General features: G+C 31.7%; 1 protein-coding gene across 4 annotated transcripts in view; it reads right to left on the reverse strand.

Moving 5' to 3' along the window:
- LOC129750167 (cGMP-dependent protein kinase, isozyme 2 forms cD5/T2) overlaps positions 1-16,673 on the reverse strand; it is a 692,362-nt gene that overhangs the window by 336,788 nt on the left and 338,901 nt on the right. The gene's annotated exons all lie outside the window — the stretch shown is intronic.

Here is a 16,673-nt window from a genome sequence, read left to right on the forward strand (position 1 = left end):
TAAATGGAGACGCACGATACCTTGAAAAAATTTAATAAATCTTACATGAAATAGATTTATAAATGTGCTGAAATGTATGACTGTCATCATTCCGACAAGTTGATGATTATTTTTTTTATTTTGTCAATTAATGTGGCATAACATGTCTTTTGCTTAATCCCTCGGAGCTCTGTACCTGAGCGATCTGTTAATTATGAAATCGATATCTTTTCCACATACATCAGCATACATCAAAATATTATTCATTCAGGCTGCCACTCGAACAGCATCCATAGATCAAACTAAAAAACCCATTAAACATTTATCGGAGTCGTTTAGTGCAAACACACCCTATAAAAATGCGTTCATTAAACCTCAACCAGAGTCACAGAGAGTAGCTTATACATACAGCAGACTTTCATCAATTATCGTAAAAACTGACACTAAACTCTCGACGGCCGTCATCTGATTTTGACAGGTTGCGATGCAACATTTTTAGCTTCTAGTTTTTTTCCCCTCGCGTCGTGCCTTTTTTCCTTTTCTCTTCCCACTTTTTTCATCCATCGAGAGGGAAACTCGCGAAGGTGGAAAATAGTTGAGTTAAGACTGTCGTGTGGGAAAATTTAATTTATGAGCGATCGTAACTTTGCCGACCGACCCCTGCCCTGGCTGCGGCTCAGGAAAGTGATGGTGGATGACATTTTACTCCTAAAACTACGCGCCCACCCCTCTTTGTGGGACCGACCGGATCAGATCGTTGACAGGAGGTTCCACTTCCAGTCGTTCGTCAAATGGGCGGTTTGTTACTATGTGAATGTGTGTGAGAGACTTGTTTTTATTTTTCCTAGCAAGTTTGTCAAGTCGATCTCGATTGACATGTCATTTGAGAAAATGTGTACTAGCTCAGCCTACGCATCGATGCACCACACTTTGCTCCTCCATTGACAACTTCTGCTGCCCTTAGTGGTGGGTTTCAGATCAGCACATTCATTGGCGCGAACGCTTGGAATTCTAATCGATCATTCATAATGAGCAATTAATCTGATCGCGCGCCTCCTAGCAGAGTTTGGGTATGAGGCGGATAATCTCGTTGAATCAGTTAAGGTAACGTTTGATTCGTGAAGAGGGAAAAACGTTTACATAGGATTTACTATGAACACTCTTTTACAACCTTTGGACATTTCATATCATTTTTGAATAATTCGTTGATAATGAAATTTTTTTTTTAAATAAAAAAAATTTTAAACTTTAGTTTCACTTTAAGTTAAAAACAAGATATGTTTGCTTAAAAATAACGATCATAAAAATGCATTTTAATTTTCTAGAAATGCCTGACGTGAACTCACATTTCGGGACAATTTTTAACTGTTATCATTCTAGAGGTCAACCAATTTACTGTACAATAAAAACATAGAAGCAAACGGTCGCAGATTAAATTTTATTCAAAATGAGAACGATTTGGTTACTTAAAAATTTAAGGTGTTTGTGTTGTGATCGATTACTTTTGTGAATTGATCATTTTTGACTTAAGTACATATTTATCACCTTTATTCTTCCCTTACCCTATTTATTCTTCCTAAGGAAATAAAATATTGATGGCTTAGAACAAGTTTTAAACGAATTATTTACTCACAATTTGATACACTTACGTAACTTGCTACTGAAACTCGCTACTCAAACTCGCTACTCAAACTCGCTACTCAAACTCTTTACTCAAATTCGCTACTGAAATTCGATTCTCAAACTCGCTACTCAAATTCGCTATTAAAATTCGCTACTCAATCTCGCTACTCAATTTCGGTACTCAAATTCGCTACTCAAATTCGCTACTAAAATTCTCTACTCAAACTCGCTACGCGAACTCTTTACTCAAATTCGATTCTCAAACTCGCTACTCAAACTCGCTATTCAAACTCGCTACCCGAATTCACTACTCAATCTCGCTACTCAAACTCGGTACTCAAATTCGCTACTCAAACTCGCTTCTCACTTTCTGATTGAACAACAATAAACAAACTTATGCCTCTTCAAAGTTGTGACATGAATTCCCTCAGCACGAACATAACAGGGTAGTGCTGCCGGCCGTGGCCTGGAGGATAGCGTTTAAGTTTTCTAAGCCAGAGTTCATGAGATCGAGTCTTGGTCACGGCATTCATAGTACTCTTTCTGTGCTGTCTGGTGGTTTTAGCATTTGTAAGATGCTAGACATCATTTTCTTGAAGGAACTGAAAACCGAAATCCTAGAAAGTTGATTTTTGCTCAAATTTTTTTTCGAGCTAACTCCAGATCTCAACCTATTCGTGCATTTCTAAGTCATTTGGCAACATAGTTAAAATTTAGATTTTTCGAATTTATTTTTAATCCCGAAAAGGGTGATTGTTGAAATCCTTGAGTTTCCACAAAATTTTCTTTTTCGAGATAACTCCAGATGTCCACGGTAAAATTTCAGTTTTCCCGATTTCATTTTTCTGACTACATCGAGGCACCCCCAAATCAAGTCTGATTGAGCTCAAATTTAGCACAGGTCAGTTTTTGGGCTAAACTGCAAAATGTTTTTTGTCGGTTTTCGAAATTTTACATGGCCCATTTGGCTGCTATCCTAATTTAAGGGGAAGTGTTCCAAAATGCGCATATTGGGTAATATGCGCATTTAAAACAATGCAAAAATATTAATGGGTTTTCTTTCTTATTCATATAGCAATCGGAAATTCAACAAATCAAAGCGTTTGACAAAGTTGTAAATGATACGATATTGGAATAAGAGTCAGATTTTGAATGCCCATATCAGGGTCTTATATTTTTTTTTATCATTGAAACATCAAATCTATGCTCTAATCACAATTTTACAGTGAAAATAGGAGCTTAATACTTATCTTATTAAAATATGATATGAAGAAAAAATATCATGAAATATGGCCATATGGCATCCCTGGCTATATTTCTACAAAAGAATTAGTGATATCTAAAATTTCGTCAACATTTTTAGCCTTGACGTATGCCTGACATCCGTTTTTACCTTTTTCAATTAAATAATATCAAAATATTGCAAGTGTAAACAAAATATAGCTAAAAGTATTAATATGCGCATTTAGTTCGACGTTGTCGGAAATCGGCTATTTTGACAACTTTTGCTATAAAATTAGTTTCACAAAAACTGTGAGAGATTTTAACAGAAAAATTTTCGTATATAGACGTATATAAAGATTCTTAACTGTTTGAATATGGGAGAAAATGAGATAAGATTTTGACCATCAAACAATGCATAAACAGAAGTCTTGCATACACGCTTATAAGCAATGTTTTTCTGGCACTCATTCACTTGTATGAAATAATGATCTGCCCCCTGCCTTGTAACATTCAGGTCATGATTGTAGCTTGAATAATTCTTTAGGCTGGAGATTTGAACCTCAACCGGTTGGCAAGGTAGCCGAAAAAAAAAATCTTTGAGTTTGACTAAATAAAATCCTCGAATTCTGTGATATGAACCTAAAATTCTGTGACAGTTTTCTGTGATGCTTTGTATATAAAGTTCGTTGGAAAATCATGTGAAACTGCCACAAACTACTAACAGTTTTAAAAGAAAAAAAAAATCAATTTACATAAAATTGTTTAAATATTTTTATGAATTGTAATCAGAAATAAAATAGTCGAAAGTGAGATATAAATTAATAATTTTCAAAATTTGTACAAAATTAAGAAAACCTTTCTATTCTGAGAGAAGTTTACAAATTTTTATATCTGTGACACGGATGTTTCAAATGTTTCGAATGTTTCGAAACGACCAAAACCAGTAACAATTTTGATATGCCCTTTTGACCAGGCTCTTGATCAGGTCTTGTTAAGTAGAATTTAGATTGAATCAAAGCAATCTAAAGTTTCCCTTTAACTCAACCACGGTATCGCTTTGATGCTGCTTTGATTCAGTAAATATATTCAACGAAGTAGGCTCACAACCCATAAGGACTGTATCGAAAAAAAAATAAAACACTTTCATTTGTGAGTAACTATTGAACGGATGGATGAAAATTGTTGATATTTTCAATGATACTACTTAGTAATTTTGTGGCGATCTGTCAAATGGTTTTTGAGATAGCGGCTAGTGAACAATTTCATTGACTAAAATTTTTGGTCAGGATCGTGAAAAATCTTAGAAAGTCCCTTTGAGAGACCCCAAAACTGCTGAAAATCAACTTTGCGTCAATAATTCATGCGGTAAATCGGATCTCGCAGAATGATCAATTCCATGAAGGTATGGGAAGTGAGGGGTTGAACTATACCTTGCAATTGAAGAAGTGATAAAGCAGATCAATTTTTTTGACTGATTCGCCCAAAAGACAGAAAAAAAACAGATCAAAGATCGTGTTTTAATAATAAAAAAGCAGTCTTCCGACAAAATAATCAAAATACGATGGTGAAATGGTAGACCCGTTAGAGGGGTGAAATTTTGAAATGATTCGTTAGGGATATTGATAAAAACTTTCACCTTGCGATTCTCCTGTCAGAAATTTTTGATTGACAAGCTCCACATGAATGTTCTGGAGAAGAATGAGAGAAAATTTTAAAAAGAATATGGGGTAAGATTGATCACTTTTTTCAGTATTTCTCGATTATTTTTACTGTTAAGAGTAATGTGACATCATTCATATTTTTAAAACCACTACTGGACTCCTGTGAACGTAAAACATGGTTGCAGATATTTATTAGAACACTTTATATAGGATTTAAAAATCGATTTTGTCTTTGTTTGGAATTTGATGCTTTGGGGGTAACATTGATCAGTCTCTATTTTGACGGTTTAATGAGTTTCCTCGATCATAAAGGATACAAAACACCTTCATAATATTTACAAATGCTAGTTTTTGATAAACTAAGGCAGTTCGTGCGTTAAGGCCGAACAACAATTAAAATTGAAAGATGGACCATGATACTGCATGAATTAAGTGGCTGAATTACTTATAAAATTTTAATTACAAAAAAAAACTTTAAATTTTGCCTTCATCCAATTCTCTAGGTCCTCGCACTATTCTCCTTTATTTTTTTCCTTCAAACTTTAGCATTTGATAGCTTATCTAGACTTTTGTCCTATTTCTCTTGGAAAACGTACCTATTTTTTAAATATCATAAAATTACCTTACAGACCCGAATGACCCGGGTGGTTAAAAGGTCTCTAATAAATTATAATAATAATAAAATTACCTTAAAATACAACAAAAAACTACACCAAAACTATAAATTTTCTAAGGAAAAAAGTTGAACTGTCACATAAATCAACCTGCTGCTTCTGAACGCTTTGATTTCATCAGGAAGGGTGTTTGTTTGTGAGCCTTCGAAAAAATAGATATTTAATTATTTTAAAATTTAAAAATGTTAAATTAACATTTTATTAACATTTAAAATTTTCAAAAACAAACCTAGTTTTACCTAATTTGCAAATCAACATGTAGGTTTTTAAACGTAGAAATTTTTTTAAAGATATTTTTACTTTAGACTTAGTTATTGATGATTATGAGGCAAAATTTCATGTTGATCAAAACTACCCCGGTGTTCAATGTTACCCCGTTTTACGGTACCATATTTTTCTGACGATCCGTGGAAGATTCAAATCGATAACACATTAACACAATTAACGGCCAAATACACACAAAAATACCTACAAAATCGACCATTTTCCTTCCATATCACTTTCGAAGGTTTTTCAAAGCTAAATGTTATATTTTTATTGGATCTGGAATCGTGCCATTATGCGAAAAGTGTGGGGGGAAGGATAAAATGTCAATAATGTTTTCTGGCAGAAGGAGGAAAATCTGCTTAAGTTTTCGTAACTTTCATAAAAGAGACAAATTTGAGTTATTTGAAGATCTAAGTTCAGCAAATGAATAACTTCAACAAAAATAACTTATATTTAGAAGAATGCTAGTTAATAGTGTGCAATATAGATGGTGCATATGCTGCCCAAACATGTTGGTCAATGAATTTATTCTTAAGACGCTAAATATTTCAAAAACCACTCGACAGATCTCCACGAAATTTTGCACAAGTAAACACTACATTACTAGGTAGTATCACCGAAAATTTCATCAAAAGTTATTGACAAATGAAAGTATTGACAAATGAAAATGTTGCATTATTTTTTCGAATATTTATTAGGTTTCTTCAAAGAAACATGAAGTTTCACTGAGATCCTATAAGCGTGTGTTTGTGTTTATTTAAGGGTTGTGAACTGAGTTCACATCACGAAATTTCAAGCTGTTCTGAACCATTTTTACTGCCTTCAATTTTGAGTACACTTTTAAAAGTGATATTTTTTAATTCCGACCTGTTGATTTTTAAAATTTTCAGTTTCTTTTTCCTTATTTTGACTCGCACTTACATATTAAGAAAACGTACAGAAAAATTACTACTGTTTCTCACAATCTAAATTTGAATTTGATATTTTTTAATTTGACCAATATGTGCAAAATCTAGGCTAAATAATGAAGAAGAACTATATTAAGCAGTTCAAGCCACTGCTAAAATTTATATTCATGATACGATTAGCTCCGTAGAGTTTTCCTTTTTTTTTGGGAGAAGAGTGGGATTATTATTTCATTTTAAAAAATCTATAAAAAAAAAACTTCTGATTGCTGATTGTACCAAGACCAGAAATAGTATCCTTACGACTTAGTTATTTTTTGTAGAGTACTTAAATGCTCAGAAATGTTAATTTTCATTACAAAATCCATTTTTTGTATACATTAGATCATGATAATCTGAAGTATAGAGCATATTTGTGGTTTAATTATGGAAAAAAAATCTCCTGCTGTTCATGAAAATTAAATATTTCAACCTATTGTTACTGTATGATTGCATAAGCAAGCGTTTTATGAGACAATTGCGTAAGGATAAATTTGGTAGAATTTGAGTATACAGTATACACACAATTTTTAAGGAAAAAATCAAAATTGTTTATTTCAATCAATAGTACACAAACTGAAGGTCATGTCGTCCATTAATAATTTTTTTCGATCTAAATGAAAAGGAGTAACTTTGTTTGCAACCGGTTTGTGGTTGATTTGATTTAATAAAAAAAATTAGAAAATACTTTCCCAATTTTTCATCTGGAAGAACTTTAGATGGAATATTGCAAACATTTGTCTTTGGATTTCTGTTTTTTGACTCTCCCCTGGAATGTCATTTTCTCATTTTCATGCAAATAGATAAATAACAACACTACTCAAGGCTGATCGTGTCATGAATATAAGTTTAAGCAGTGGCTTGAAATGCTTAAATAGTTTTCCATCATTATTTAGTCTAGATTTTGCATATATTCAAGATGTAAGATTCCTCAAATTAAGAAATGGGTTACAAAGCAGGGGCCCCTTTTTCATAAAAAAAACCCAAAAATATGCACTTTTCTTCAGAAAATCTTCAGAAAATCAAATATAATTTTTTTCAATCATCCTGAATATTTAAACACTCTACAATCAATAACTCAGTCGTAAGAATTCTATTTTTGGTCTTGGTACAATCAGCGATGAGAATTTTCAATAGATATTTCAAATGAAATGATAATCACGCTGTTTGCGACATTCTTTGTGATAACTTTTGGTTTTGTGAAGGCAAAAAACCAAGAATATATGGATTGCGATGTTTTCCATAAAAACATCCGTCCAAAAAAGAATGAATGTTTGCTGGGCGATAATTAACCTCATCGTCAACCCGGCACCATTTTTGATCACGTTCATCGATTTTGACGAAACTTGGCCTGGTATTAGGTCAAACATTTCTACATCTTTGGACAAAATTTCAAGATTTTTGAATGAAAATTGTCAAAGACACAGCAAATTTAGTGAAGCAATTTCAAATTTCTCTTTTTTACGGGAAAAGCTGTATATCTGTTTCCCGTCATTGTAAAGACTTCAAATTTTGTGGAGTGTTAGTTGGATAGTTGAACTAGATTGTGTGAAATTTTCATGAAAAAACATTAACCGAGAGACAAATGGCAGAAGTAGGTACGCAGCTTCATGCGATTTCATTCTTTTTTGAACGCAACTGTATAATATATCACATGAATACTACCTAAGAAACATCTCCACTCAGTTTAAAGTTTATTTGCGACCGGAAGTTATTAGTTGACCACGTGGTGAAGCTAAAATTAGTTCCCACGAGGAAAATAAAAATAGAGTGTGTATATCTTATATATAAAAATGGAGGCGATTTCTTTGTAACAACATCACGTATGAATGGTCGGTCGGAATGAAGTGAAATTTGGTATCCGAGGGTTTTTCAGGTCAGACATGGTTTGTATAATAGTTTCGAGAATCTCACTTTTTATGGAAGGGGGGCTCCTATAAAAAAAAAACTAGAAGCGGAAAGGAACAAGAACAACTTGAAGACGATTTTCATGAAAACTGATTCACGAGCACGAAGAAGTTGAAGAACTGTTAACATTTTCCAAAGATTTATTAAATAACGGGTAAAACGAAGTTTACCGGGTCAGCTAGTTGTACCTAAAAAAACGAGGTAGGGTTCCATTTCGAAAAAAATGGAATATTGAAATCCACTTATATCACGGACCTGGAAGAAAAAATATGTTACCATCCCTCCAGAATTTGTAGTGAGTGTTCTTTTTCCCTATACAAAAGCAAAACAACAAAAAATATACACCAGTATGTGAAGAATCTGTGACCAGTGACAAGAGGTAAATACAATCGTATTTTATATATATATATATATATATATATATATATATATATATATATATATATATATATATATATATATATATATATATATATATATATATATATATATATATATATATATATATATATATATATATATATATATATATATATATATATATATATATATATATATATATATATATATATATATATATATATATATATATATATATATATATATATATATATATATATATATATATATATATATATACTAGCAGACCCGGTAAACTTCGTCTTACCATGTTTAACTTGGCGTCTATTTTAAATTTTTTCTTCGCTGTTTGACTTGAAAAAAGCATCAAATCTTGAGTTGTTAATCGTCTCGCTTTATTGAACATGTCCTAGTTTTTTTACATATCCATCTTTTCCGTTTGCTCGAATTTTCCCGCTTTAAAATATCGGAATGAAATCTAATAATTTTAACTCAATTCTACGGGTCTTTTAATAAATTGTCAAAAAATTTCCTCTCATCAATCTTACATGCATCTTACGTGAATACCTTTCATTTACATTTCTTTGATTCGAATGCTTTGAATATTGCCGAATTGGTATCAGGTATCAGCTTCCCATTGCAAATTCGATTTTTCAGCACTCAACGTAACCATCAAACTTGGCAAGCCTCATGCTAAAAAAATCCACTCTTTGTAACTTGTTCCATAAATAACATATGGTGATTATATCTATGTTTCATTTATGGTATACCATTTAGTTGATTTACTCCGCTGTGCTCGAGTTCACTTTAAGGTTGAAATTGGAATTTATTGCATATAAAACTTTGTGGAAGAAGAGTTTTGAATATCGAGACATTTTTTTGAGTATTTGCTAAAAATTCTGCCTAGCGCAGCTCTTTTAGCTCCCTAGTAGCTTTGGATGGTATATTTTTTTGAACTGGAGAAATAAAAAACATTAGAGAAGATTTTTTACAAACCTTTTTCTAGCAGTTTTTTGTTTACTATCCTCATCCTTGAAAGCAGTGATTATTTATATCCATACTTTCATCACAACCATGTTCAAAACAAAAAAATCATCCTTTTTTTTATTTGTTCGAGCAAAAAATGCAAATTAAATTCCTTTGAACATTAACCCAATAAATCAAGAAAACGATTGGTTTTGAAAGGAGAAAAAATATGTTAAAATTTTTTGTTATTCAACCGAATTACAGCATTTTTATTTGCTTTTTTATCCTAAAAGACATACCAGTCAATTCAAACCATTATTGTCTGATTTATAATTTTTCTGAACACTGTTGAATGTGATACGCGTTTTCATTTAAGATAATGTGATATTTTCAAGATTTGAAAACATTTAACTGGAATGTAGGTTTTAAAAAATGTAATACATCAAAAAGAACTAATCCGTTAAGGCTACGATGATTTCATGAGTTCATTCTATTTTCTGGAAATTTTCACGTAAATTTCCCTCGAAACATTAAAAACATTTGAGTGTCTTTTTTCATTACGAATTGTTATTGCCTTTAAAGAAACATCGGGGCAAGTGCAATTGGATATCATTACAGTTTAACTTTTATATTCTTTCAAAAAGAAAAAGACTTCAAAATGAATTCAATACTTGTTCCTGTTTGTCTTTGTTATCACCTTTCAATGATATATCTGGAGTTTTTCTCCAGAATAAAATAATGGTTGGTTCTTCAATTTCACTGAATATTGTTTCATAATTTTGAATATCCGCTTCAGATTTAACACTCGGGATACCCTTTCTAACTCTTTTAGAAAAAAAAAAATGGTATATCTTCCATTGCTAAAAGGCGCGTTGCCACTTGTTTCACAGTGTGAAATGACAGGAGTTAATATTATTTTCAACACTCTTAGATCATAATAAAAACTTATCAAAAAAATCTACTTCTGCTATCAAAAATAATATGCTTCTGGAATATCTTTCACAAAAAAAATTCAACAAAAAAGCGGATCTTAAGTCTCTTCTATGTAGCCAAAACACGTTTATGTTAGATACGAACTTCAATTCTGTGTGAACAAAGAGGGAATCTGTAAACAGTTTTTCGGTGAACGATTTGAACAAAATTTGAGTTTTTATTTAGTCAGATTGTTTTTTGGGCCCAACCGTTTATAGATGATGAAATAATGTTTTTTTTTGTAAATGTTGGACGTTTGCACTTCTTTGCATTCGACCTTTAAATAAACATCAATTATATATAATCCATTTTAAAGGACAAACTCTTGTTCAGTTTATGTGTCTGTTCATTTTCAACGGATTTTCTGGTTGTTCTGTAAATTTAAAGGCGCTTGATACAACTTCAGTAACGCACATTTGTACATGTTCGAAAAATGTTTCTAGGCGTATTGCTTATTTACCAAATCTTTCCAATTTTCTTTTTTCAAATGTCCAAGAGTCATACCATTATTTCATATACATCAGTACTAAATTCATACTTTTCCGACAACAGTTCTTTCTTTAATAAAACGAATTAAAGTTCAATTTATAAAATCGTTTAAATGGTTTTGATTTGATCGGCAAAATATCAATCAGGGTCACGTCACATCAAGGCGTCCGTCATTCATTACTATGTGCTGTACAAATGATCTAGGAATGAAGGAGAAAAAAACACATCTAGGCTTCATATGGCCACCACATGCATTGAAATTATGCTTGATTGAAAAATGCGCGCCCAAATATTCTCACTAATCACAATCAGTATGCTATGCAATGGTTACTACCCTTGACTACGACTACGTCGTTTGCTCGCGACGCCTCGACCATAGAGACGGAAAAACAAACCACCCGGCGCCCAGAGGAGAAAAAAAATATCGAAAAAATGGACCGAAAAAATGTAGCCATGACTTTAATTTGATTCAAAAAACTACAAATTTATTTATTACGGACAATTGATGCGACTTTTTGTTATTTTTATTCGATATTAACCGATTCGCATGTCTACAGAATATTCTAAAAATAATTTCATTTGAATTGTTTGGGCCATTTCGGAGGAGTAGTACTACAAACACCGTTACAAGAGAATTTTATATAATAGATATATATATATATATATATATATATATATATATATATATATATATATATATATATATATATATATATATATATATATATATATATATATATATATATATATATATATATATATATATATATATATATATGGGAGAGTGGGGAATCATGGGCCACTTTTTTTTCGTTGTTCCATAACATCTTTATTATAAAAGATAAAATGAAAATAAAAAATGGTATGGCTTTCTACATTTCCAAGGTATCATTAGGTATTTTTTTTAAATTTTTAATAAGTTATGTTCTCCAAATTCTGACTGTTTGAAAAAAAGCAATATTTTTTGGATTTTGAAAAATGGTGGGGAATCGTGGGCCACCAAATCCAAATTGACCAAACAACTTTCAAAGTTTATGAGTTGACCCAAAACTGTGATTTCCTAATTCATTTCGTTATTTAAGAGCAATTTCAGATGATGAAATAAAAAAGAGAGCTGTGTATGACCGAATAGATTCAAAAACTGGCTCGCGAAGGTTTTTCAAAATTCCTTACATGGGATGGACAAAATATTTTTCATAACTCTTCATTTGGCATAAGAAAACTTCACAGATAGGTAAAACGTATTTTAAGTTCTGAATGTGTATAAAAACATAAAAATATGGGTGATTAAAGATGTGTGGCCCACGATTCCCCACAAGCTATGATTTGCAAATTGGTTGCGTTTGTGTGACTTGTTGATGTTTCATCGAAAATTCCTTTTCCATGTGAAAGATCATGACAAAACTAAGATCATAAGCGTATGAGCATATTTTTGTTATGTACTTTAGGTTCCCCATCGATGAAATTAGCGGGTGTTTTTTTAATTACGTAAGTAAATTTTTCTATCTTTTTTTAGTTTGGCAAATAAAAGAAGCATATGATGCGTATTTCAGTCAACAAAATATAGGAATATATGCTCCCGTAAAGCGACGACGATGACAGTTGGTTTGAGATTTTTATCTCAACACACATCTGCGATATTAAAAGTGGCCCACGTTTCCCCATGGCCCACGATACCCCACTCTCCCCTATATATATATATATATATATATATATATATATATATATATATATATATATATATATATATATATATATATATATATATATATATATATATATATATATATATATATATATATATATATATATATATATATATATATATATATATATATATATATATATATATATATATATATATATATATATATATATATATATATATATATATATATATATATATATATATATATATATATATATATATATATATATATATATATATATATATATATATATATATATATATATATATATATATATATATATATATATATATATATATATATATATATATATATATATATATATATATATATACATATATATATAAAATATATAATGAAAACTTTTCAAAGAAAAATTTGAAAAGTTTTCATTGACTTGGCCGAATTCATCAAAATTCCACGTTATTGAATTTTGTAAAGAAACGGGGCACAGTTTGGGGAGGTTTAGTGAGCAAGCACATGAAACTATTTTTTTTTTATTTTTGTATGGTTTATTTAGTGAGGGATTAACCTATTGTTTTCACCCTCTTAAAAAAGTAGTTTTTACAGTTTAGATGACATTGAATAGATCACTTTGTTTTAAAAATCTGATTACTAATTTTTCCTTTTTCCGATCGTTTTCCAGTATTTCCGCTAGGTTCCCTTCGGTTAGTACATCTCGTCTCAAGTTTTCGTATTTTCGGCATTCAAGTATGATGTGTTTGACCGTCAATTCGATACCACATGTTTCGCATATCGGTGTCTCCGCTCCCTCCATCAAATGTTTGTGGGTTATCCAGGTGTGGCCATTTCTTAGTCGAGTAAGGATCTTCTGTTCTCTCTTGTTTGTATCATCTTTCCATTTATCAGTTGTTCGCTTTATTTCTTTGAGTTTTACATCTTGCTGATTCCGCCAGTTCTGCTCGTGTTGAAATTTTAATTTTGTTTTTAACCACTTAAGCGCGTCCGCTTTAGGGATTTTCGTAACATGTCTTTCTCCATTCCTTCCTAAATTTGCAAGTCTATCAGCCTCTTCATTTCCAGGGATTCCAACGTGACTGGGAATCCAGACCATCGTTACATTTTTAATATTTTTATGGGATAAAATATGTTGGATGATTGGATGTTTCGTTCCCGATTCTAAGGCGGACAGTACACTAGCCGAGTCTGTGTAAATAACCGTTGGAGAAATAGCTTGTTCAAGTGCTACGTCAATAAATAGCTATAGCTTCAGCCGAAAAAATGGATAATTTTTCGGGCAGGTTTCTAAAAATGCTCTCCTCTGTTGGATTGTAAATGCCAAAGCCTATTTTACCACTAGCTAGTGATCCGTCTGTGTAGATTTCTCTTCCGAAATCGTATTTAGTGGCTTTTAAGTTAGCGAACATTCTGATCGCTGAGCTCTTATTGCCACCTGTTTTGAAATGGTTTTTAACTGACCAATCAATTCGTGGCGGCTTTTCATTCCATTTTGTGGTAGTTTCGGTAAGAAGACGATATATTGGTGGGATACGATCGTTAATTACTGCAGCTAGCGCATGATTAGCTCTGTTAAGCAGATAGTTTTCGCTATTGGTCGCCCTTTCTGCAATCCAAATCGCTTTCCTTGCCCAGTTTTCAGCTACTAGAAATTCGAAAGGAAGCACTCCATTCTCTACATAAAGCGCTTCAATGGGCGTCGAACAGAATGCCCCGGATATTGTTCTAAGCATATTACAGTAAACTGTTTTTAGGCTCATAATATCAACAGGATCGAAGATTTCCCAACCGTAGAATAATTTCGATATTATTGTAGCAAAACCAATTTTTAACAGCGTTTCTCTATTACCTAGGCTAGTTATTATTTTAAGAAAATGAATTCGAGTTGAGCATTCTTTGGTTAGTATTTTTATATGGCTATTGGCATTTCCTTTTTGGTTTATTTGAACTCCTAAAATTCTTGCGTTTCGTGTTTGAATTATTTCCGAGCCGTCAGCCATTAACTTTTTCAATTTTGAAAATCGGTGTCTGCCTTTTGTGCCGTGGCATGTGTGCAGCAAGGTACTCTTTTTGGCATTGATTGCGAAGCCATTTTTTTCTGCCCAAGATATTATGCGATCTATTCCTTTCTGAAGTCTTTTTCGACAGATTGCCACAAACTTACTTCCACAGATCAGAAGAATATCATCTGCATAAATAAGTACCGATATATTTTTGGGAATGCATTTGAAGATATCATTGATGACCAAGATGAATAAAGTAGGGGATAGAACTGACCCTTGAGGTACTCCGGTTTCTTGTGATCGATCTGATGATATAGTTCCACCTACTGCAACACAGAAAGACCTATCTCGTAAAAAGTTCGTAATGACCTGGAATGTTCGATTTCCAACTTGGGCTTTTTCAAGAGCTCTCAGGATACCTGGTCGCCATGTTCGGTCGAATGCCTTAGAAAGGTCTAGCGAAACTAACTCCGAATGAAGTTGATTATGTCGATGTTCAGATGAAACTATAGATTTCGATTTTGGCTTTACATTTTGTTTTTTACAGGGTTGTGGACTGAGTTCACGTCACTGTCTTCAAACTTTTAAATGTGATATTTGGTTATTCCGACTTGGTCAATTTTTGATTCTCAGTATTTTTGCCTTTTTTTTCTTTATTTTGACTCGCACTTACAGATTGAGAAATCGTACTTTAAAATTACTACTATTTCTCACAATTTGTGTTTAAATGTTAACCAAAAAAATTTTTTTTTTAATTTTTTTTCCATTACCTTGTTTTTTTTTAATTATTAATTAGGCTGGAACAAATATCAATTTCTTCTTTTGTCCACCTCCCCCCCCCCCCCTTTCGAAATTTCCAAAAAACCCGAAGGGGGGAATATATAAAGTTTGAAGTAATTTATGTAAATTTAAAAATAAAATCCAATATCTGAAAGATTGCAAGACCAAAAAACAAATTTAAGAAAATAGGAGTTATTTCACCTTTTGTTTTCTTGATTGTGTTGAATTGTTCGATTAAAATATTACTTCATTTATAGGTTTTGTACAACGATATAGTAGGCAATTTTGTTGCATGCAAGCTTCCGTGTAATTTATTCCAATTTATTTGTTTTTCGCATTATTTTTTATTGCCCCCCCCCCCCCCCTTGCGATGTTCCAAAGCCGAGTGACAAAAAAAGATTTGAAATTTGTTCTGGCCTAATTCAAAAAAATTAAGCAAATTGTGTTTAATTTGTAATAATTTGACCATCTGGAGGATAAATGAAGCTTTCAGAGCATATTTCTCTTATACATTTTATCAAAAAATCTAATTTTGTGACGTAAATTCGCTCTGCTGTAACTCAGCTGGATCATTAATGATTTCTTATTCTTTGGTATCAAAAACTTTCATGAATTTTTAATTTTTTTTATTTAGTAAATTCATAAAATTCTTTCATGCCTTATGCTCAAAGTGTATCACCCTCATAATGCATTGCATTGATAAGATATGTTACCCTGTCTGCCATTTCTTCAATCGTCTGTAGGCGCATTCAACTCGCTAGGCGCGTCTAGGAACACTTTCCCCTTCTAAGCAATTATTGGTTTACCTTTACAGATTGAATTACCAAGTTAAATAAAGTTTGGATCGTTTTAATAAAATTAAAAAAAAAAAATCAAAAATCTGAAAGATCACAAGACTTAATTGTGAAACTAATTGTGGAAGATGGGAGGTATTTCACCTTTTGTATTCTTGATTGAATTTTTCGATATAAAAAACTTGGTTTGTAGGCTTTGTGCGATGATATAGTATGCCGTTTTGTTGCAAACAAGCTTTCGTGCAATTTATTCAAATTTATTTGTCTTTCGATTTATTTTTTCTTAAACCAGACAGAAGAAGAAATTTATTAAAATTTCAATTCAAATTGGAGGAAAATTA

Source organism: Uranotaenia lowii, chromosome 2 (assembly GCF_029784155.1).
Source record: "Uranotaenia lowii strain MFRU-FL chromosome 2, ASM2978415v1, whole genome shotgun sequence".
Lineage (NCBI taxonomy): Eukaryota > Metazoa > Arthropoda > Insecta > Diptera > Culicidae > Uranotaenia > Uranotaenia lowii.